General features: G+C 39.2%; 1 pseudogene; it reads left to right on the top strand.

The window, feature by feature from the left end:
• The first annotated feature begins 7,845 nt into the window (after positions 1–7,845).
• LOC140854503 (small nucleolar RNA R71) lies at positions 7,846–7,942 on the top strand (annotated as a pseudogene).
• Positions 7,943–24,705: the final 16,763 nt, after the last annotated feature.

Raw genomic sequence — 24,705 nt, forward strand, 5'->3', positions numbered from 1 at the left:
CGATAATTTGCTGGGGTAAGGTTTGCTAAATTTTGTGAGGACTTAAACATCTCCTATAACTTCAAGTCAGTAGCCCATCCGCAAGCAAACGGTGAAGCCGAGGTTACTAACAGGACTCTGCTGCAAGAGATTAAGGCGAGACTTGAAAGAGCAAAGAAACTTGGATAGATGAGCTTTATCATGTATTGTGGGCATACCAAACTACCCAAAGACTGCCCACAGGGGAGACCCCCTTTGCCTTAGCCTTCGGAATAGAAGCCGTGATCCCGATCATGTTGGAGCATGATCCCGCTCCTCCCATGGATCTTTGGTGCAGTGGAACCAGCAACGAATAGATCTGAGTCGTCTGGACACGATCCAAGGCCCTTGATGAAATTAGCCTGATTGCTGTCTTCTTCGTCAGCCTTTCGTTCCAGATGAAGAATGCCTTTGAAACCACCTCTAAAAAATCCAAGATCTGTACCCAACTAATCAGACCTGGACCAAGGTCCTCCAATTGGTAGATCTTGAATCGGGATATTTTAGATGGGAAGAAGATAGATGGAGACAGATCTCGCAGATCTGTCCTGCTGCAGCCTTTTTGTAGATCTGTTGATGGAGATCTCACCCGTACCTCAAACGACCTCAGATAAACTCCAGATCTGAGAAGACTTGTACCAACCTCTTCTCAAGAGATTCAAGTCCTGGACCTGGTGTTTGGGTGCCTGTAAGAGAGGGGAAAGAAAGGAAAGCAGCGCCCTGCTGGACCTCCTCTGCTCCTGCTGCTTCTCCATGCCTGCTCACCTCCATAGGACTGACTCCTCATCAAAAGTCACATCCCGACTAATGATGACCTTCTTTTCCAAGGGAGAGGCCATTAGAGTACACTGTGACAGCCAGAGTGTACTTTTATTAGTACAGAACTCAGTCTATCATGCAAGGATAAAGCACATCGACATTCGGTATCATCGGATCAAGGAGCTTGTGGAGGATGGTGAGGTGGAGCTGGTAAAGGTACACACCAAGGAGAACCAGCTGATGCCTTACGAAGGTACTTCCATGGGATAGCTTTCAGAGATGTGTTGAGCTGATTCGACTGATGGACAGAGTGGAGCTGGACCTGGAATCTCTTGAGAAGAGGTTGGTACAAGTCCCTCTCAAATCTGGAGTTGATCTGAGGTCGTTTGAGGCACGGGTGAGATCTCCATCAACAGATCCAACTCAAACTTTCGTCAGCATGAGTCGTGGCATTCGACAAGCAGCGCAACTCACAGGATCTCAAAGCCAACCTCGACTTATTAGAAGAAAAATGGGAGACAGCTCAAGTTCGGATGGCTGCCTACAAGCAGAAAGTGGCCCGCTACTACAACTCCCGGGTCAAGAGCAAGGCCTTCAGAGCGGGGGGACTTAGTACTTCGGAGAGCCGCTGTCTCACAACCTCAGAATCAAGGAAACTCATCCCTAACTGGGAAGGTCCGTATGAAGTCAGAGAGGTGGTTCGGCCAGGAACATGCTATTTGAAAGAGCTCAGAGGAGTAGACCTTCCATGACCATGGAATTCGAAAAATCTATGAATGTACTACCGATAACTTTACCTTAAATAAAAGTTTCTTTCATATTCCATATCTTTTCTTTTGGTATGAGCTTATAACGATAGAGAGTAGCTCTTTCAGATAATCAAAATTAAGCATGTCGGGAACAAGAGGAGAACCTCATCCTGACACGAACGAAGGCCCGATTATATAGAGATCGGATGGGGGGAGAGGCCCTTGCAACGGTCCTTATGTGCCCCCACAGCCATGTTAGGAATAGGAGGAGAACCTCGTCCTAACATGAGCAAAGTCGAAGGCCTGATTATTTAGAGATCGGATTGGGGGAGAGGCCCTTGCAATGGTCCTTATGTGCCCCACAGCCATGTTAGGAACAGGAGGAGAACCTCATCCTAACATGAGCAAAGTCGAAGGTCCAGTTATTTAGAGATCGAATGGAGGGAGAGGCCCTTGCAACGGCCCTTATGTGCCCCCACAGCCATGTTAGGAACAGGAGGAGAACCTCGTCCTAACATGAGCAAAGTCGAAGGCCCAATTATTTAGAGACCAGATGGGAGGAGAGGCCCTTGCAACGGCCCTTATGTGCCCCCACAGTCATGTTAGGAATAGAGGAGAACCTCATCCTAACATGAGCAAAGTCGAAGGCCCGATTATTTTGAGACTGGATGGGGGGAGAGGTCCTTGCAATGGCCCTTATGTGCCCCCACAGTCATGTTAAGAACAGGAGGAGAACCTCGTCCTAACATGAGCAAGGTCGAAGGTCTGGTTATTTAGAGACCGATGGGGGAGAGGCCCTTGCAATGGCCCTTACGTGCCCCCACAGTCCTGTTAGGAACAGGAGGAGAACCTCATCCTAATATGAGCTGAAATTGACTATGTCGGGAACAGGAGGAGAACCTCATCCTGACATAAATGAAGACCTGATCGTTCAAGACTGAAAGGGGAGGAAAGCCTCCTCAACGGCTCCTCTACACCCCTACAATCCTGTTAAGAATAGAGGAAAAACCCTCACTTGAACACAAAAAAAAAAAAGGAGGAGAGAAAAATGGAAAGCGACGAGCCACGCCAATGATAAGAGAAAAAAAAACTACATCAAAGACACAAGGAACTTCGTCTCAATGAGGAAGGAGACTCTTCTCAAAAACTCTCAGTCTCCAAGAGGGAACCCAACACTGGTGGGAGAAAATCGACTTTCTCAAGGCAACGAGAAGTTTGGGCCCCCAAGCTTGAGCACCGGGAGAAAGCATCAAACTCGAGTGGCCTCGAAAAGACCTTCGGTCATGAATAAAAGGGGTAAATCAACACGACGATGACCAGGAACCTTCAAACGATGTCGACATAGAACAAGACAAAAGACAAAAGAAATTTGATAAACGACAACTTAATGCAAGAATGGACAAGGTAATGGAAAATTTCTTTTCATTTCATTAGCGAAGTGTACATTACAAAGCCTTTGAAGGCCAAAAAAGAAAAATGACAAGAAAAGGAAAGAATACATAGAATAAAAGGTAAAGAAGCTCTAAGGAAGCTCGGCTTCTTCAGACTTCGAACTCTCAGTTTCAGCCATCATCGAGGATTGCTTTAAGTTTTTGACTTCTTCTTCCAGTTCTTTCTTTCTTAACAGCATCTCCCGATACATTTGGTGGAACCGCCGACTCTCGCCCTCTGACTCTTGAAGCCTCTTCCTCAGAACTTCGAACTCTGCCTCGGCATCCTTGACCGCCTGCTGCTCGTAGGCCAGCTGAATCTTCAGCCGCTGCAGTTCGGCCTTCTCTTGCCCAAGGGCCACGGATAGTTCTTCCATGGTCCCCCTCAAGGAGCGGAGCTCGTCGAAGCCTTGTGCAGAGACGGCCTGAACTCTCTCAGACAACTGCTCTGAAGGCAGACAACTTCATCGATCACCGTCTTGAGCTTCCTTTGGTAGTCATCTAGTTTCCCGCGCCAGCCAACTCAGTAGGTGTTGTAGTTCGCCTCGGCATCCTGCAGCTGCTTCTGAAGGTTGGAGAATTTCTTCGACCAGTCTTGATGACGGTCGGCCTGAGTTGTGAGCCAGGACGAGCACCCTTCAAACTGGCCGATCTTCTCCTGTGCAGCTAATGCGTAGTCGTTGATAGCACCAAAAATAACTCTATTCACTACGTAGGTAGGATGAGTCGAGATCGTATACTCAGGGACCTTGGGCTAAGTTGAGATTGCAAGGTAAAAGAAAGAAGCGTGGTTTTTGATTTAGAAAATAAATTATCTTAAAATTGAGGTAATTAGAAAATAAAGAGCTTGGGAGTTTTGAATTAATTTGCACTAGCAGAGTTGTATCTTTTTTTAACTAAATAGATTGATTAATCTTAGAAAAAATATCTGTCTTTCCTCGGCACGTTCCGTACCCACAGATCACGGTGCGTCTCCGAAAGTACTAGATAAACAACTCTTCTTTCCTCGGCACGCCCCGTATCCGTAGATCACGATGCGTCTCCGAAAAGTAAAAGTTGTTCCTAATATTAATCTAACAAGAAAGCATAAATAAAAGCATATGAAAGGGAGCAAATAAAGAACTCATGATAATTTAAATAAAAAATATAATCTTTATTGCATATAAAGAAATACGAGAAAGTTTAGAACAATAAACCATCTCTGTGTCATTACAAAATTTCTTCTCCACTCCCGAGACTGCTAGCCTAGCTGCTCATGAAGTAGTCCCTTTCTATTCTTCTATGCAAGGCTCTAGAAGAATTTCTGGGCTCCCCCTCTAATGGGAGTACAAAAGCCTTTTTATAGGTATTAGGAGGGAGGAGTTTTACATGGTTTTCGATGTGGGACTAAAAAAAATATAAATCTTTTAAAATATTAATTCTTTCCTTTAATAAGCATTTGTTTGACCGCCATCAAAAATTCCTTGTGAACCCGTCTGCCGTGCGCCTGCCCGTGCGATGCTGCACCTGTGCCCGCGTCTGTCCCGCGTCCTGCCCGCGTCCACGCGCGTGTCCCGCATTCGCATCGCGTCCTTTCTTCTTTTGAATTCACATATTTCTTCTTTTGAATTCATGTAACGCACGCCCAGATCCTTTCTTCTTTTGTTTTGAATTCATGTGCCCAGAACCTTTGAATTCACGTGAAACATTTTTATATTCCAAAAAGAAACAAAAGTTACTTCACAATGACATCTATATCCTTTTGGATTCCTTGCATAGTATCTTCATTTTCTATAATACCATATGCATCCTTCTTTTATTTTAATTTTATTTTAAGTCCAAATTTCTTCAAACTTGAGTCTTTTTGATCTATGAATTGGACTCTTTGTATTGGCGATCATCTTTCCTATAAAACACAAAAAGAAATATCAAATTCTTAATAAATAAAATAAATTAAATATAATTTTCTACTTTAAATGACTTAAATTATGTGTTCATCACACCCTCCAACTTGAATTTTGCTCGTCCTTGAGTAAAATAGATATATCAGCATTGTATACCGACTCGATCTTGAATCAAAAATTAGGTTAGGCATCCCAAAAGGTAGATGATACTTGGTTAGATCATTAAAGAGATATTTCATTGGATTATCAATTTGACCCAATTAGTGGTTGAGTATTAACTAAAGAAATTTCAGAGCTTTTCTTTCACCAATTCTCCACTTTACTCTTTAAATCCTCTAACTTAATGGGAAAGAGGTTTATTATCTTCTTGCAATTTAGTTCTCTTAATATATATATATATATATATATTATTATTATTATTATTATTATTATTATTTTTTTAAGGAGAATTTTTGCATACCTTGATCTTTCCACCCAATTTCTCATGAAGCAGATTCTTTATTAAGATCAGTAAGAAGAGGGTTGTAGAATCACTCCTAAAATTTGGTCTAGTTTAAACCCTACCATTCATTGGGTTTTCTTAATAATTTATTCCTCAGTATCTCTAAAATTATCTTGACCGTTAATCATTCATTTATTAGGATGCCTAATTGACTCTTAATCAAAATAAAATTTAAATACACAAAACTAATTATTTCTGACCATACTCGAGGATTTGATTAATTTCCTTCCCCCCCAACTTAATCTACATTGTCCTCAATGGGTAGGAAAGCAAAGAAAATAACAGGAGAGAGTGCACCTGGGATAATTTTGCTTCGAAAGTTGAAGATAGCTTCATTGATTAATAGGCTCTTGTTCTAAATTTCTGCAGCTGTGGTAAAGTAAAAAAAAAAATATAAAATCGTTGGGTTGCCTCCCAACAAGTGCTAAGTTTTATGTCTTCAGCCAGACGTCAAGTTTATTAACAGACTCTTCCATACAGAGTGGTCCTTTATTCTTTAAAAAAAATGATGATTAGTTAAAATAAAATAGAAAAAATTTGGGTTGCCTCCCAAAAAGCGCTAAATTTTATATCTTCAGCCAGACGTCATATGCAATAAAACAATAAAAGATGAGCAATGGCTCATACTTGATTGTCCATGGAGGAGTGGTTTTATCATGTGGTGTATCCAACAATATGTTAACTTCTTTCATATATCCCTTAAAGTCATACACTCCAAAGTGAGCCAAGCAAGTATCTAAGGGGTCAGGTGCTCGAATTGTGGGTGTTGCATCTTCTATAATGTCTTCTAGTGTATCTACTTCGAAGCAACTATCCATTGATGATCCTTGGGAAGCACCAAACACATTCAGTCTCAGTTTCTTATTCCCAAACGATACGTCCATGACTCCTGTCCTACAATTGATGCATGCATTCGCCGTAGCTAGGAAGGATCGTCCTAAGATAATGGAATTTGTCTGGGGTTGCCACTTAATTCCATATCGAGAATCAAAAAATCAACTGGAAAGTAAAACTCATCTATCTTGACCAAGACATCCTCAAGCATTCCACATGGTTCCTTAATTGATCTGTCGGCTAACTGTAATGTGAATGATGTGGGTTTCAGTTCTTCGAATCCAAAAAGTTCATACACCAAACTAGGTAAAAGATTCACACTTGCCCCTAAATCCAGAAGAGCTTTTTCAATGTGATAATCTCCTATAACACAGGAAATGATAGGGGCTCCTGGGTCCTTAAGTTTTGGAGGAGTGGCATGCTGGAAGACAGAACTAGCCTGTTCAGTGAGACGTACTTTTTTGGGATTTGTAATCTAGATTTACGTTTTTGGGTGCACAAATCCTTCAAAAATTTGGAATAAGCAGGGACTTGTTTGATTGCGTCTAGAAGGGGAAGATTAATTTGGACTTGCTTAAATAATTCTAACATCTCATCAAGTTTTCTCCCTTCTTATCTGCAGGAATAGGAGCTTTCAAGGCATCCGAAAATGGGGCTTTAGGCAAGTAAGATGATTCCGGTGCAGTTGGTTCCTTCTCTATTTTCAGGTCCTCCTTATTCTTGGCTGATTTGGATTCGGTTAGAGGTTTAGGGTCAGTCTCATTGGTTTTACTAGTGTGTTCAATGACCTTCCCACTTCTCAGAGTCATGATTGATTTGACAGTTCAGAAAAAGCTTCTGGGGTATTATAACTCTCAATCACAAATTCCCTCTTGGGTTGCTCTCGGATTGGCTAGGTAATTTTTCTTCTTCCCTCCTACTGAATGCAGTCGCTAGTTGACCTATTTGGGTCTCTAGCTTAGCAATGGATTGTGTGTGGGAGTTAAGGATCTGAGTGTTGACTTCTAATCGTTCTAGTACTTTCAAAACTTTTTCCTCAAAAGCTGAGCTGTGACCAGTAGTACATGGTTGAGGAGCATTTTGAAATTGATGGTATGATCCATGCCTATATGTTGGATCCTGATATTGAGGTCGAGGTGCGGCAGGACCAACCACTGGTTGTGGTCTCCAGAAAAAATTTGGATGGTTTCTCCAGCCGGGGTTATAAGTGTTCGAATATGGATCGTTTCCTGATCTGCGAGCTTGTTGGACTTGAGCTTGCTGAACCTGTTCGTACACAAACTCAGGAAATTGAGGTGCGGCTGGGCATTCACTAACAAAATGGTTCGGACTTGTACACAATGCACAAACTTCTTGGATTGGGTTAGGTGGAATCGGGGATTGTCCAGTATTTAGAAGACGATCTAATTTTTGGGACAGTTCATCTACCTTTTGATGGATATCTATGGCATTTCCTACTTCATATATTCCATCTCTTTTTGGGTTTAACATAGGTTTATCTCTAATAGAGGCAGACATATGATGTAATAATTTTTACTTAAAATTTCAAACAGTTGCCATGCCTATCCTCACTTTTCAGCATAAATATCCCACCGCATGATGCATCGACCATTTGTCGATGTCTTTCAGAGAGCCCATCATAAAAATATTGGATTAACTGCCATTTGGGTACAGCATGGTGGGGATATTTTCTAATAAGGTCTTTTAATCTCTCCCATGTTTCATGAAACATTTCTCATCTAATTGGGAAAAACTAGTTATGGCTTTCCTTATTTGATTAGTTTTTCCTATGGAAAATATTTCTTGAGAAACTCTCCTTGCAGCTGGTCCCAGGTTGATATAGTCATGGAATCCAAAGTATGTAGCCAGTATTTGGCTTTGTCCTTAAGTGAAAAAGGGAATAATTTCAACCTAAGAGCATCATCGGAGAAGTTGTGAATTTTGACAGTTGAGCATATTTCAAGAAATTCTTCAAGATGTTTATAAGGGTCCTCATTACTAAGTCCATAAAATGAAGGTAACATTTGGATTATACTGGACTTAATTTCATATTGAGTGGCCTCCACAGGGGGTACTTGAATACAAGGAGAGTAGGTATATGTGGAAGGAGTAAAGTACTCCTTCAATTGCTTGGGTAGATCATTCTCCTGATTTCGGTCCATATTTTTACGTCTGTTGGCTCTAAAGGTTCTTTCTATTTCTGGATCAAAAGGTTGGATTTCTGATCGTAACGATCTACGGCCAAGCATACACCTTACAATTATACTGTAGAGCAAACAAAAATTTTTTTTTTTATAATATATATTTTTATAATAAAGTGAGAAAAGAATGAAAAAAATCTAAAGAGAAGAACCTAAGAATCTTAAATCTATGAAAAGGGAGAAATTAGTTAATGTTTAGATGCTATTTGCAATCAACTTAAACAATCATAGACTCTCTATCCTAAGGTTAACTTAGATCTAGACAGCTCCTAACTTTCAAGACCGCCTTTGAGTACTCCAAGCTCAAGACTGACTAACTGACTCAGCCAGGTAAGCGTAAGATGTGGGAGGTTCCCTGCTCGTTGCTTTTCTTAGACACCAACTAAGTTGGCCAGGTCAATCAACGGAACCAATTGAAAACCACTTTCTTTAACCATTTGCCTTAGACACCGAGCAATTAACCAATCCGCACTTGGTTCAACTCTAGAGCTTTCTTATCCTATTGAGCTCGAAATTCCTAGGGCTGACGTCTAGTTGATTTTAAATTAAGGTCTAGGTTATGCAAATGCAAGGGAGTGATTTGTGGGCCAAGGAAGGGTGATCAAATCCCTACCTTATCTGGTTAATGGGTTATTGCCCTTAAGATTAATTATGGAGATGCAATGCAAATAAACAAGGTGTCCAATCAAGTTAGAAATTTTTATATTTGAGGTTACGCTATTTTAGTTAAGTGTTATGAAATGTCAGTGGCTTTTTTTTTTTAAATTTTTTTTAAATTTATAGTTTTATCTTTTTATATATTTTTTTTATTTTTATTTTTAGTTTTGCAAGAAAATAAATTTAAGTGATTAAGTCTAAAAAGCAATAAATCACTAGGCTATAAAAAGTAGCAAATTATTCTAAGCAGAAAAATTCCTAAGTAGTAAATTAGTTATGTAAGGTAATTATATAATTATGCAAATAAGATTATCTAGCTAGAAAGCACTGAAAAAAAATTTTAAAATGAGAAATAAAAACTGAAAAGTATTTTTAAAAAAAATTTTTTTTTTTTTAATTTTTTAATTCAACCGTGCCAAGATCCCGGCAACGGCGCCAAAATTTGATGCGTAGTCATTGATAGCACCAAAAATAACTCTATTCACTACGTAGGTAGGATGAGTCGAGACCGTATCCTCAGGGACCTTGGGCTAAGTTGAGATTGCAAGGTAAAAGAAAGAAGCGTGATTTTTGATTTAAAAATAAATTATCTTAAAATTGAGGTAATTAGAAAATAAAGAGCTTAGGAGTTTTGAATTAATTTGTACTAGCAGAGTTGTATCTCTTTTTTAACTAAATAGATGTGATTAATCTTAGAAAAAATACCTGTCTTTCCTCGGCAGCTCCGTACCCATAGATCAGATGCATCTCCGGAAAGTACTAGATAAACAACTCTTCTTTCCTTGGCATGCCCGTATCCGTAGATCACGGTGCGTCTCCGGAAAGTAAAAGTTGTTCCTAATATTAATCTAACAAGAAAGCATTAATAAAAGCATATGAAAGGGAGCAAATAAAGAACTCATGATAATTTAAATAAAAAGCATAATCTTTATTGCATATAAAGAAATACGGAAAGTTTAGAACAATAAACCATCTCTGTGTCGTTACAAAATTTCTTCTCTACTCCCGAGACTGCTAACCTAGCTGCTCATGAAGTAGTCCCTTTCTATTCCTCTATGCAAGGCTCTAGAAGAATTTCTGGGCTCCCCCTCTATGGGAGTACAAAAGCCTTTTTATAGGTATTAGGAGGGAGGAGTTTTACATGATTTTCCGATGTAGGACTAAAAAAAATAAAATCTTTTAAAATATTAATTCTTTTCTTTAATAAGCATTTGTTTGACCGCCATCAAAAATTCTTTGAACCCGTCTGTCGTGCGCCTGCCGCGCGATGCTGCACCTGTGCCCGCGTCTGTCCCGCTCCTGCCCGCGTCCACGCGCGTGTCCCACATCCGCATCGCGTCCCTCTTCTTTTGAATTCACGTATTTCTTCTTTTGAATTCACGTAACGCGCGCCCAGATCCTTTCTTTTTTGTTTTGAATTCATGCCCCAGAACCTTTGAATTCACGTGAAACATTTTTATATTCCAAAAAGAAACAAAAGTTACTTCACAATGACATCTAGATCCTTTTGGATTCCTTGCATAGTATCTTCATTTTCTATAATACCATATGCATCCTTCTTTTATTTTAATTTTATTTTAAGTCCAAATTTCTTCAAACTTGAGTCTTTTTGATCTATGAATTGGACTCTTTGTATCGGCGATCATCTTTCCTGTAAAACATAAAAAAAAATATCAAATTCTTAATAAATAAAATAAATTAAATATAATTTTCTGTTTAAATGACTTAAATTATGTGTTCATCAGCAGCCGCCAGCTCGACCTCAAGGAGCTGATCTTGGAAGCCTGAGTCCAAGATCGATCGCTGGTACATTTTCGGAGTTCCTCAAGCTCCTTCACGAAGTCAGCCTTCCTCGAGGTGTAGTCCATGAAGCCCTTTTTGTGGAGGTCCCGAAAGCGAGCAGCCTCCGTAGTGACTTCTGAATGGCTCTTCCTTAGTCGTAAAGTTCGTCTTCCAGCTTCTTTGATTTCTTTGTCAGGTGACGAACCTCTCTTCTGAGGTCCCGGACCATGGACTTCAGAGGAATCCCCTATGGTAGGGGAAGAGCTTCGATGAGGCACTGTCGTTGGAAGACAGGAGCGCCACAACACAAATCAGTGCCAGAAAATAAAAGAGAAGAAAAAGAATGCAGAGTAAAAAAGAGGAGCCCTCTGTAAGGAAGAACTCGATTTCATTGATTAAATAGTTCTTAAGTACAAGAGAACGAGAAAAAGTTGCAATAAAGAAAAAAAGGAGAATAAAATTTAGAGGTTTCGGACCTCTGGGGTAGAGGTGGGGGAGCTCGACGCCCCCAAAAGGTCGGCCGCCGGCAGCCACGACAGTCGAAGAAGTCTCGACTAGAGGAAGACTGGCAGCAGCCTCAGAAGGTCGCTTCGTCATCAGATGCCTCATTCAGGAAGCTGAGGTCCAGCTCGAAAAACTTTCCAACCACCTTCTCTTGGCAGAGCTCAAGCCCTTGTTGAAGGCGGCCTGACCGAACTCGACCTTCAGATCCCTCATCTCGAAGGAGGTTTTGAACTCCTCCACTGCCCGGACCATTGCCTCCGAGACCAGGGTCGGGATTTGTGCCTTCAACTCGGAGACCTCAGCCTCTGCTTTCTTTCTTTCCTCCTCCAAGGTGGCCCTAAAGTCTGCCGAGGTCTGCTCCTCCTTCTGCAGTGCCTCTTGGAGGCTCACAACTTCGGCAATCTTCTCCTTGAGGCAGGCGGTCTTGGCCAGGCGACCTTCCTCCGCCTGGGTGGCCTCCTTCCTAGCATTGTTCATCACCTCGATGTTGGTGATGAGCTGGTGTCCAATCTACAAGAGCGGCCAGAGAGCCAATATAAAAGTTGAGGAATAAGCTAAGCAAAGAGGCGAGAAGAAGAAAGGAGTAAATTGACCTATCTCGAGAAAAGATCCCAGAGAGTCCCAGATTCGCTGCTCAGGATCGGCGTGAACAGTCCTGTGGACGACCTCGGGCAGGATGCACCCGTCGACCAATCTCTTTATTAGATCCCTATTGTTGAAGGGATTTTCCCTCGGATCTTCTTTGGAGCCATCGGCCCCTTCGATAGTAGTCCTGCTGCTGCGGCTCTTGCGGGCCAATATTTTCTTTCTCCTTCTCTGTTCGGCCCCCGATGCCTCCTCGAGCCGGGCCTTGGAGTGAGAACCTCGATCAGGGGGCTCCTTGAAGAGGCCCGAGGGACTGCGAGCTCGACGTCGGAGGGAGAGTCGATGGCAATGGCTGCCTGGGCAGGCGCGACTGAGCTGGTCTCTTCTACCCTTGCCCTCTTCGCTACCCCTGAGGATGCTGCGTCTTTCTTTTATGGGTCTTGAGACCCTGGGCTAGCATTCGATCTGCGTCAGCATCCATATCTGCAGTGAATGAGGATCGACACAGCTTAACAAAGGAACAGGAAGAAAGGGGAAGCAAAAAAAAAAATTATCGGCAGGGTTGAAAGGGCTTAGGTCGACGTTAAACAAGAGTTGTTCCTTCAGGAGGTTGGAGAGAAGAGGAGCTGGATAAGCCTCAAGTTTATTGGAGGCTTCAAGGTCATCCTGTCCCAAGCTAGAAGCCCGACGGACGGAATCCCTTAGGGAGCCCCAGGGGGCAACCCCAGCTTCAAGGATGGGCATCGGACGTAGAAGTACCTCTCCTTCCAGTTGTGAATAGAAGAGGGGCACCTTTCAGCAATCCCTTTCTACCGAACTGAGGGGAGAAGTACCACCAATCCTTCATCGAGGGATGATGCTTGAAGGTATAAAAATTTCTAAACAAAGAAAGGGTCTGCCGAACTTTAGTTAAACTACAGAGGGAAAGAAATCCTATAAAAAACCTAAAGGAGTTCGGCGCTATAGAAACTAAAGAAATATTTAAGAAGCAGAAGAGAGCAATAACAAAAGGTGGAAGTGGAAGTTGAAGCCCGGTGCAGAAAGCTTCTTGGTATAAACAGAAGCAGCCGGGGGGAGGAGCGCTAGCTCGGCCAGTTGGCCCGGGGAGCTCCAGCTCGTACTCTGGAGGAACCCATATTGAATCTTAATCAGTGAGAGTTCCTCCGAAGTCAGAGAGCTGGGGATGGTGTCTGGTACAAAGATCGGATGAGGTTCATCTACAGAACTAAGATTTTGGGGGGCTGAAACGGACGAACTCCTAGAACTGCTAGAGGAAGAAGTGTTGGAGGATATTTTGAATCAAGTGAAAATCCTAAAAATCCCAAAAAAATTGAGAAAAATAAGAAACGAAACGTTCGTGGAAAACCAAATAGGTAGAATGTAAAGGAAGAAAAATGGAAGAAGAACAGCAAGAGAAAAAACAAAGAGAGGAGTTCTGAAACTAACCTAGACTGGTCCTAAGGATGCAGAGATGCAGAGATGGGGATGACTCGAAGAACGCCTAAGGCCGAAAAGGATGCTGGAGAAGAACGAAACTCTTAGAAAGAAGGAGGGATCGAAGAAACTTTCAGGCAAAGTGAAACCCCTAAAAGAGGGAGGCGGATTTAAATAGGTGATGAGGTCTGGTGGAATAATGATCGCGGATCTCCTCTGGCCGATCTACAACCACCGCGTGTTCCACTCATCATGGCAGGCGACTGAAAGTGACCGACAGCTGACAGAACCATTATTGCACCGTATCTTGAGCAACACTCCAGCGGAAATCCCAAAAAAATCTTTTCGGATCGCCTCGATTTGAAAAGGCTCCAGCACCAGCGTGCCAAACGCCAAAATATCTGGAAACAATCGGATATGGAAATCGAGGGAGGCAACTTCGATTGTGAAAATTTCTCTGTACTTCCTTCATTCAGAGCCGAACTCGAAAGTAGGGGGACTGGTGTTGGGTATAAAATACCCCCAGCCGAAGTTCGTAAAAGGCCGACCCTTCCGGGGCTCTTCCGGCTTCTGACCTTGTGTGGCGTCTTTCTGAACTCCCTCGACCGTCCGAGCTTCCATAATGCCATCCGGATTTCTCCAATAATGATCTCCTCCATTCATCTACCAGACTGCTCCAAATGCTCTCTGGGCTTCATTATCAGTCGGTTTTCTATAGTGATCGACCATCCTCCGAATCTCTTCCAGACTTCTTCCGGCCACGAACGACTTTACTCCGAACTTCTTTCGTACTTCGTCAATGTCGAGCTTCTCCAACAGTGGGACTTCTATGGTAACTAGACTCCATCCAAGTTTCTACGACAGTCGACTGCCTTCTGAATTTCATCTGGGCTCCTACAAGAGTCAGACTCCATCCGAACCTCCACAGTGGATGGATCACAGACGAACTCCTACAATGGACAGGCTCCACCAGCCGGATCTCTACTCTGAACTTCTTCCAGACTTTGTCAATGATCGAGCTTCTCCAGCAGCGGGACTTGTACAATAAGAAGTCTCCATTCGAGCTTCTACGACAATCGATCTTCGTCCGAGCTTCTACGATAACCGATCTTCATCCGAGCTTCTACAATAAGTGGACTCCTTTCGGACTCCTACAAAAGTCGGACTCCATCCGAACTTCTACAATAGAATTGAATATTGAATCCCAGACTCCTCCGACGATCGACCTTCCACAGTGTCCTCAAGACACCTCCAGCAGACAAACCTCCACAACGCCATTCGAACTCCACTGTCGGACGATCTCCTGTCAGATTCTGCATGAAACTGGACCTCTCCGACGGACAATCTTCAGACGAGCTTCCACATCAGGCAAATCTCAGATGGACTTCTCTGGCAATCGGACTTCTACCGAACTTCACCAACAGAAAGTCTCCATCCGAGCTTCTACAGCAGATGACTCCCGCCTGTAGCATCAGTGCCCAAGGCATCCGACAACAGTAGACTCATCAGCAACCTTGAAAATATTCGAGCTTCTCCTGGATTGCTGAGACAGAGAGCTATTCCGCTCCATTAGACGTCCCAGCCGAGCTTCAGCCGTCAGGCCCGAACTCTCTGGCAAGTCGCGACAATGGCCACTGCCCCACTCCACTCTCTGTAACAGATTCCACGTGGCCCCACTACTCTCTGGCAAGTTGCGACAACGGACACTACTCCACTCTCCATAACAAACTCCACGTGGTCCTGAACGGCCCCCTGACGCCACTACTCTCCTAACAAACTCTGCGTGGCCTCGAACGGCCCACTACCAGGCGGTTACAGACGTCGCTATCAATCAGTTACGCTCTCCGTCTATAAAAAGGGACCCCCAGATACGTTCTTCTCTAAGCTCTAAACTCTATCTCGAAACTCTGCTAAAATCCCATTTGAGTGCTCTATTTTTGTTGAGGCAGAGTACTGACTTGAGCGTCGGAGGATCTCGCCGGAGCACCCCCAACTCCGGTTTAGACTTCCCTTGCAGGTCGCGACGGCGGACGCGATCCCCTCGACTCCAGCTTCTTCGACGTCGGCAGAATTCTGCACCAACAACTGATAATCCAATCTGATATATTATAATTTGAAACAAGTTAAATAGGTTAAACGCTTTACATTCCCAATAAAAAATGAGGGTGTGAAACAAGAGGCCCATAAACAATGAACTACATAAAATAAATTAGACCTCACCAAATATTCTTAACCTCTCAAATCTCTCAAAATGTTGGTGATGGCTGGATTTAAACCAAGGTCATTTAGCATCATAATAAAAGCTAGTTTATAACTCCAAGCGATGCATGGGATGCAATAACCAAGTAAGAACTGAAAACTATTTAATTGGTATTTCATTTCTTTGGAGTAGAGACATCTCAATGAGTGTCTAGAGATTTTCTTGTTATTTTACTTAAATTCATTGACTATTTTGTTCATGATTCCATTGATATATGGTGTTTCATTTAAAATTATTGTTATTTAATGGTATTCTAAACTACAGGTATTGGAATTGGTATCTATAACATAAACCCAACCATCAGCTCAAAAAGCCTATTAAAGGGTCCAAGACTCATAAAAGTTCATTAAAAACAACAAAGCAATGAAGAAAAAAGTAAAACAAAAAAAAGAAAAGAGAAAAAAGGGCATCACGTTATTTCCCCAGGGTGCCATCCTGAGTATCAAGACAGGAGAGTCCCAATACCATATTGCATATCCCCAGATTGGGATGGATTTATTGTCACATATTTTTAGTACCAGGATTAAAATACATACATAATCTCAGGATAGCAGAAGAATTCCTACCTTTATGCTTCCCATCTCTATCGACCAATTTGAAATTATGGAACTGAAGAAAATTTCCAGATCAAGTTTTATTGCTGTGCTTTTTGTTCTTGTCAACACAACATTCACTTTGACCTCTGTGCAGTTGAAGATCCAATGGTGGATTCGCATGAAGGAAGGTGAATCCTATCGAAAGATAAAACACGCGCCCCTCTCACCCCCTCCTCTCCGGCACGTCTGGTTCCAACCCTTTCACAAAAGCCAAAACCATGGGAAGAAAACCATGCAGCGCTTACCAATAAAAAATACACATACTCTATTTTATTCCTTCCTTTACATCTTGATTGGGAAAAAAAAAAAAAGAGAAAGTTAATACTTTCTCTTGGTTGGAAATTTTTTTATAAAAAAAAAAATATTTTTCTCCTCCAAATCTGTTATAAAAGAAAGAAAAAGAAAACAAGAGAAATAGAAAGAATACAAATCTCCTTAATTCTATAATTTTTTTCTTCTCCAAATCGAATAGATTTGGAGAAAAAAAAATTGAGAGTAAGCAAATCTTTTATAATTTTTATCTTATCTCTTTAATAATAAAGAATAAAATTAATATTATATTTTAATCCTAAGATTTATTTCAAGCCTCCACCTAAGCCTCTATCCGATTAAGACTCCTGTGGATGGGAAAAATCAATAAAAACAAAAGAAAAGATGGAAAAAGTTAAAAGAAAAGATTTTTTTCTTGATTCCTTTCTTAGGTTTATTGGGTTCCTTGCAAGGATATAATGCTATAAGAAAGTTGTAATATTTTCTTTCTTTTCCTTTATTCTTTGCTTCCAATCAAGAAGGAAAGCAATTATTTTCTTTTCTTTCTTTAAACTCCTAATCAAGAGGAAAGAAATATATTTTTTTTTTTCTTTTTTTTTGCTTATTAATATTTTTTTTCTTTACTTTTCTTCCCCAAACTCCCAACTAAGACATTAGGGAAAAAAATATATACACTCAAATATTAAAGAGATAAAAAAAGATAAGAAAAAATCCCATCTTTATCACATATCAAGACCTCAAGCTTCAGAATCCCTTCTAGAAATGAACAAAAAATGGCACATTTATATGTGGCGATGGTATTCACATTATGTGCAAAGCCCAATCTCAACATCATTAGTGCTTCCAAGCAACGAATCTAAGGAATTAGATTTAATTATTCCTTTTCTTGTGTTTCTTCAAGGAAAAATGAAGTTTGGAAGCGATGATGAAGGCGATGCTGGTGATTTCCATCCCCAATTTTTGATAAAGTTTGGATCTTTTTCAAGGTTTTAGATCGGTGGTGGTCTTCTCAAAGATGGTTTGCTTCCATCTGAAGTGACAGCATTGGATTCCTCCGTGATTTGGAAAGTCAATACCCAATTTGGAGTGGTCGAATCGAGAGGCTTAGGCCGAATAGCGCCCCCTCCACCTCCTCGTTGCCTTCGCCGTCTGCCGTGATGCCTCCCTCCACACCCCTAAAAGAGTTAATGCCTTGCAAGCCAATCTAATGGTATATGTAAAGGGATTAATCTACTTTATCTTTGATACTCATGTAAATTAATATATTTTATTATAAATAAAATTGATGCATTTTATTTCATCATATACTATGCATTGTTTTATTAAAATTATGATGAACTCCATAGGTCAGGGCAATGATTTTAGGATGATGATTAAATCATGCCAATGAGACCTAAAATCCTAAAATTCTAATCTAAAATCTTTTCAGTCATAGGATCATTGAGTTAGAGATCAATGATATCAGATAAACTGGCACATCCTATGTATACTCGATGGAGAAGGTGATTAATCTCACAATCATTTATATAGGGATACTAATACAAGGATATGGATGTTCATAGGAGAATGATCCACTGAAGTAATTCGTCATGAGAATTACATCTCATGGAAGTCTTACCTACATGTCAAAAGATGGTTCTCTAGTGGGAGTAGTACATGTGATCCCTTGACCTGAGGCTACCACAGTACCTTATATATATGAATCTATATTTTGATTCATTTCCTATCATGACTTTTTAAGATATGTGTGGAGTATTTTAGATATGGTGAAATATATATGGAGGTAGTAAGTCAACAAGGAATCGATCACTCCCAAAAAGGAGAGATTTCATCCTAAGTAATCTCATCAGTCGATGACTTAGGAAGTCTTTGATCAAAGTAAGATGAAAATTAAAAATAATTTTTAATGTTTCATAAGTCGAGTCATCATTAGTGAATAGAGATTCATTCAAATAAGTGTTAGGTTTGACATTTTTCTATACCCATTACTTGTTCGGGATGAAAGATGATCGAAAGATTGAATTACAGGGTACTTACTACTGAAGGATATTTTTGTCCACATCTTTTAGATAGGCATGACACATTGTTAGATGTCAATCATGTCTTATAAATTTTTATGAATTAAAGAGATTAATTCATGAGTCAATTAGAGAAGGTTCTAATTTGACAAATCGGATCTACATGGGTTTGACCTAAATCGGTTAGATGGAGTCTAATCAAATCTGATCAATATATATCCAAATCTACTGTTAGCTAGGTGTAGGGCTCAATGGATCACACATATTAAAAAATTAGTCAAAGATTTTATTTGAATCAAATTATGGATCATTAGATCCTAATTGGGTGGCTAATTGAAAAGCTAGCACTTATTGGCTAATCCTGACTCTTATTTTGGTCAATATCAGTTCGAACCTAATTTAGATTATGAACCAAATTAATTAAGAATTAATTTTGGTTCACCTCTGATGTGGGCAGCCATCAGATGGTGCCACTTGGCCCAAGGAGGCGTCAAAATAATGAGAGTCCAAAGTAATATGGACTCTTACTTAACTTAATTGGTGCAGAATTTATGATCGATTGTTTCCTTTTTGGCGAGAAAGAAAGTGGAGAATCCTTCTTAATTGGGTTTAAGATCCATGTGGCACTTCATCAAGCCCTTAATCAGCCTAGCACAGGTTTTAAAGGATTTGGTGGCCTGATATGGTGTGGAAGAAGGAAGGAGGACAACCATGTGTGCGTGAAGTCTTTCGAAGGTTGCTTGTGGTTTCTATTTTTTAACAGAGAAATAAGAAACTTTTTAAGGGGCTTCTTTTAGTGATTTAAATAAGAAATGAGTCCCATGCCACATAACAAAAGTTGGGATTTTTCTGATTTAAATCAGGATGCTATATGCATCCTTCTATGAGAGCACATGCAAGAGAAAGAGTGGACTGGTGCTTTGTTCTGAAGAGTCCTTATCTGATATGACTTCTGGTGTTGATAAGCCTCTTTATTTGGTAGTTAGAATTCACTGTGGGATGCTTCTCATGCCCTCTTAGCAATTATAAATAGGAGGTGGCACTGAGAGTAGAGGCATTCAATTCCAACAAACAATCTTGTCTTGCTTAAGACAAGAATCCTCTTCTCCTCTCTCTCTTACTCCCTAGTTCTCTTAGGACAAGCCTTTCTAGCCTAATATAAGTCTAAATAGATTTAGAACGAGACTCTAGAGGGTCTTAAGAGGTCTAGCCAAGTCACCTAAGAGCCAAAAAATGGTCCAAGTCAGGTTCGGAAAGCGGGTTGGCCAAACCGATCAAGTCAGGGTCAACTTGAATCCAACGATCGGGTTCAGAAGGAGCATCTCTTTGAGTCAATTTCTGTGTGGATCATTGTTGGAAGGTATATTCTTGTGTACCTTATGGAGATATTGAAAATAGCAATTGAGGTATTTATAAAATTATATGCTTCATTTTATTAGAGTTTATTAATTTGGTTGGATGCATCAAAGGGGATCCTAGATTTAGGATTTCAAGTATTATTGGATTTCATAAATATTTTTAAAATTCAACCTTCTACTACTTGATCGAAACCCAATAGTGGTATCAAAGCCTCCTTTGGTTGGTTCGATCAAATTATATTATTGGCTCCATGACTAGGGTTTAATATATATTCATTTGTTATGCAAATTAAACCCTGAATTTAAAATTCTATGTCAAGTATTATGTTTCATATGTTCAATTATAATATCAGTTATAATATTCATCATTCTATAAGGTTGCCCTGGCATAATGGTGGATGTCCGTTAAGTGGTAAATAGTTATCCTAGAGTGATGATATAACATATTGCTGAATTTATATCATGAATTATTTTTCATATGAATATTATGATATGCTTAATATGCAATGCTTCATATGATTTGCTATGATTATAGTATAGACACTATATGTTAGAATGTGCATGAGATTGGTAAAGCCCTCATAAAAATTATATTAAGTGGTAATGACAATAACTATGGGTTAACTAATTCTTGATTAATTGATCAATTAGTATCTAGAAAAGTGTTAAAGTGATTCTTTAATTGGTTTCATTGACTGGCCTGGCCAATTTATTGGTGTTTAAAAAAAGTAACGGGAGATCCCCACCTACTTACCTGACCAATTTGGTTAAGCGATCTAAAAATTTAAAAATTTTAATATTAAAAATACTACTTGGGACCTTTCTTCATACTAGGTCAATATTATGTCAAGAACCATAGTAGGTTTGTTGTGCAACTACAAGACTTGCTATGGAGACAGATGTAATGTAGTCTTAGTGCATATAAGAAGCTTATAGCATTTTTGGATGTGCTGCTTTGTTATGCAACCACTAGGGCAGTATTATTCAAATTTGACTATATATAAATGAAAGGTCAAACTTAACAAGACACTATAGTTTGTTGTGCAACTACAAAGCTATGAGTGTGCTAGAGGCCAGTGCTATGTTGAGAATTGCATGGATGCAATTGGAAAGGGTGTTTCTTACTCTTGAACTCAAGAATGTTTGTTGTGTAACCATAAGATATTTATGAGGAATAGGGATCTCAACCCCACTAAAGAAACCAAATTAGGATTTTCTCGCCTATCATATATGAGGGATATGGTAGATGTGATAAAATAATGGGAGACACAATTAGGTTTAAGTGCTCTTCTAATTGTGCATGTCATCATGAGTGTTTGCTTATACATTGTTCTTTATTTAATGTAGAATACTTCTGCATAAATGGTATCTTCATTATCACTGTGTGGTATATTGGATACAAATAAATTGATCAGTCCTAACTTTATGGATTGATTGAGAAATTTGAGGATTGTGCTTACAAAGGAGAAAGTCTCCTGTATCCTTGATACTTTTGATCTAGGGCCGATTGGAGAAGATGCTATAGAGGAGGAAAAGGCCACATACAGGATGTGGCAGAATGACAGTACAATTGTTAAATGTATTATGTTAGCCTAGATGAGTAATGAACTGCAGAGGCAACATGATGGCATGGACCCTCAATCCATACTTCTCAACTTAAAAGAGTTGTATGGAGTAAAAAGTAGAACTACTCGATATGAAATATCGAAGCAATTATTTCGTGCAAGAATGAGTGAAAGCTCGTCTATACAAGCTCATGTTTTGAAAATGATTGACTTAATCACACGATTAGGTCAATTAAGGTTAGTTATGGATGGAGAGCTCTCTTAGGACTTGATTCTGCAATTACTCTTCGAATCTTTCTCATAGTTTGTTATCAATTATCATATGAACAAACTGATACCACTTTATCTAAGCTATTAAATATGTTAAAAATAGCTGAGAGTCACTTCAAGAGTGATAAAACTAATCTTCTTCCAGTGGATAAGAAGAAGAAGATGACAAAGGATAAGGGTTCAAAGAAAAATAAAAAATTGAACCCTAAAGGTAGCAATTTCAAGAGGAAAAAGGTGAAGAAGATCTTCAAAGATGGTACTTGCTTTCATTGCGGCAAGCAGGAACATTGGAAGAAAGATTGCAAGAGCTATCTTGCAACTGTGAAGCCAGATGCTGGTGAAGCATCTAAAGGTTTGTACATGATACAAATTAGCTTTTCATTAAGTGTTTCAACTTCTAATTCATAGGTATTGGATATTGCTTGTCGGTCTTATATATGTAAGTCATTGCAGGGCCTATAGAAAATTAGAAGTTTAAAGAAAGGTGACTTTGTGCTGCATGGAGCTAATAGAGAATCCATTCAAGCAGAAGTAGTTGGCACCTATTATTTATCTATATCTATGGGCAAGACTATTGTATTAAGAGATTGTTATTATATACTCAGTGTAATTAAAAATATTATTTTTGTACCAATGTTATTGAGACATGATTATGAAATGAAAGCAAAGAGCAATAGTTACTCTATTTTTCTATCTAATGAGTTTATTGGAAAGGCATATGTAGATAATGGTCTCTTTATACTTTCACTAAATGATAATATTTTTATGATGGATAAAAATAAGAAAAAGAAGAGAGAAAATAATAATATGATATATCTTTGACATTATTGACTTGGTCAGATCAATGAATCAAGGATTAATAAGTTAATCAAAGATGAGTTCTTTGATTCTAATGATTTTCAATCATTAGGAACTTGTGAATCATTCCTCACAAAAATAATGACCAAATCTCCATTCATTGGATATGAAGAAAGGGCTAGTGAATTGTTAGGCCTAATATATTTAGATATTTGTGGAACCTTGACAACTAATGCTAGGGGTGGATATTCTTATTTCATCATATTTACTGATGATCGATCAAGGTTTGGATATGTGTATTTTATGAAATATAAATCCGGAGCCTTTGAAAAATTTAAAGAGTATCAAAAGATGGTTGAGAAATAAACTGAAAAAGATATCAAAATGAAGAGAAAAGTAATGATTTTGTGCATGCATTTTTAAAATTTTACAGTGGAACATACATAGATTAAATAATTTAATCTATATTATATGTATAGATCAATCTAAAATTGCTATACAGATCTATGACCTGAACTAATATGTATGTATATAAATCTGAAATCTAAAATTCAGCAAACATAGATCACATCTATATCAAATTAGATCATATCTAAATTATAAATTAAATTCAAAACTAGATACCTAAGTGAGGGTAGCAGACCATCACATCCAAAATCTATGATAGTTGGTTCTTCATGATGCTCAACAGTCACATACGCATCCGATCTCTATGGGTATCCACATGAAGCTCTTGTGCAGATCGGTCTCCCTGGGAATTCTAGCTCGCAAAGATACCTTTAATTAGCTAATCTAAGAGGAATATAAAGGGAAAGAAGAACAAGGAGACCCTCTCCTTTTCTTTCTAGATTCGTGTATCAGACTTCTATGATAGAGATCAAGAGAAGAATCATTTCTTCTCAATTCTCCTACGCATAAGAGAGAATCTTTCGCTCTACCTTTTGCGCCATCAAGAAGAACTTTTCTTCTCTAATTTTTATGATAAAAATCAGATCTAATCTGATTTTTTATATAGAAAATAACATGAAATCTTAAGCCCTAAAAAAACTCAAAAGAAAGATCCAAGAGAAGATCCGTTCTTCTCTTTTCTTCTTCTTTTTCTCCTTGATCTAGAGCCCTAGAAAGCCCTCAACACCCAACCAAAATTTTTTGATATTTTTTCTCAAATTTTTATATTAAAAATTAAATTAAATTTAATTTTTATTCTAAAAAAAATAAAAAAAATTAGAGAGAAGAACTCCTTCTTCTTTAAGGTTGCACACTAGAAAGAAGACCTTTCTTCTTCCTTCTCTTCCTCTCATTAGAAAAAACTTTTCTTTCTTATTTTTCTACTGTAAAACCAATAAAGGAGATCCTCTTTAATGCCTAAGAACCAGCAAGCAAAGCCATAAAAATTTTTTCTATGGGGGCTTGAACTAGGGGCTTGATGTAGGAGGATATGGGGTTTTGGGGCGTCCAACTCTTGGACGCCGCCTCAGAGTTGGATGCCCCCTCCTTTTTTTTTTTGTCGACAAGAGGAGAAGAGGAATGCCCTTTTTTTTCATGAAAGAGAGGAGATGGCATGGATTCTTAGTTGGGGCGTGGGTTCTCATGGTGAAAGGAGAGGAGGCATGGAGAATTAATAGTATATGGGGTTTATGAGTTGGTTAAGTCCTATTCCAAATAGGACTCATAATTCTTGATCAAACTCTAACTAATTCTTGGATCCAATCCTAACCAACTTAGAAATTAGTTATAATAAACTAACTAATTAGGTCTTAGTCCAATTAAAAAATCAATTAGGCCCTAATCCAATTAGAAAATTAGTTAGATTAAAATTCTATCAATCTAGGGATTGATTTCTTGGATATAAGGTAATGTCATAATCAATAGAGCTTGATCTAATCAGCTCTATTATCCAATAGAGTTTGATCCAATCAAATCTAAATCAAATTAAATTAAACTCTTTTCAGTTAAATCTGATTGGCATCGCTAAGATCAATTGGAATAAGCCCTATTATCCATTAGGATTAGATCCAATCAATCCAAAGTAAATATAATTAAATCTAATTCAAATAAATTTGATCCAATCTCCATTGCTTAATCAAATTGAGTCAATTAATAATCAAATTGTTAATTAATTTATCTTTTAATTTACAACTCTTAGGTTCCTCAGCAATACTTAGGAACCTATGTGGATATAGTTACTGTATAATTCATCCTTTGACTCTCGATGCTCAAGGATGACTTAGG

This window comes from Elaeis guineensis, unplaced genomic scaffold (assembly GCF_000442705.2).
Source record: "Elaeis guineensis isolate ETL-2024a unplaced genomic scaffold, EG11 Super_Scaffold_37222, whole genome shotgun sequence".
In the NCBI taxonomy this organism is placed as follows: domain Eukaryota; kingdom Viridiplantae; phylum Streptophyta; class Magnoliopsida; order Arecales; family Arecaceae; genus Elaeis; species Elaeis guineensis.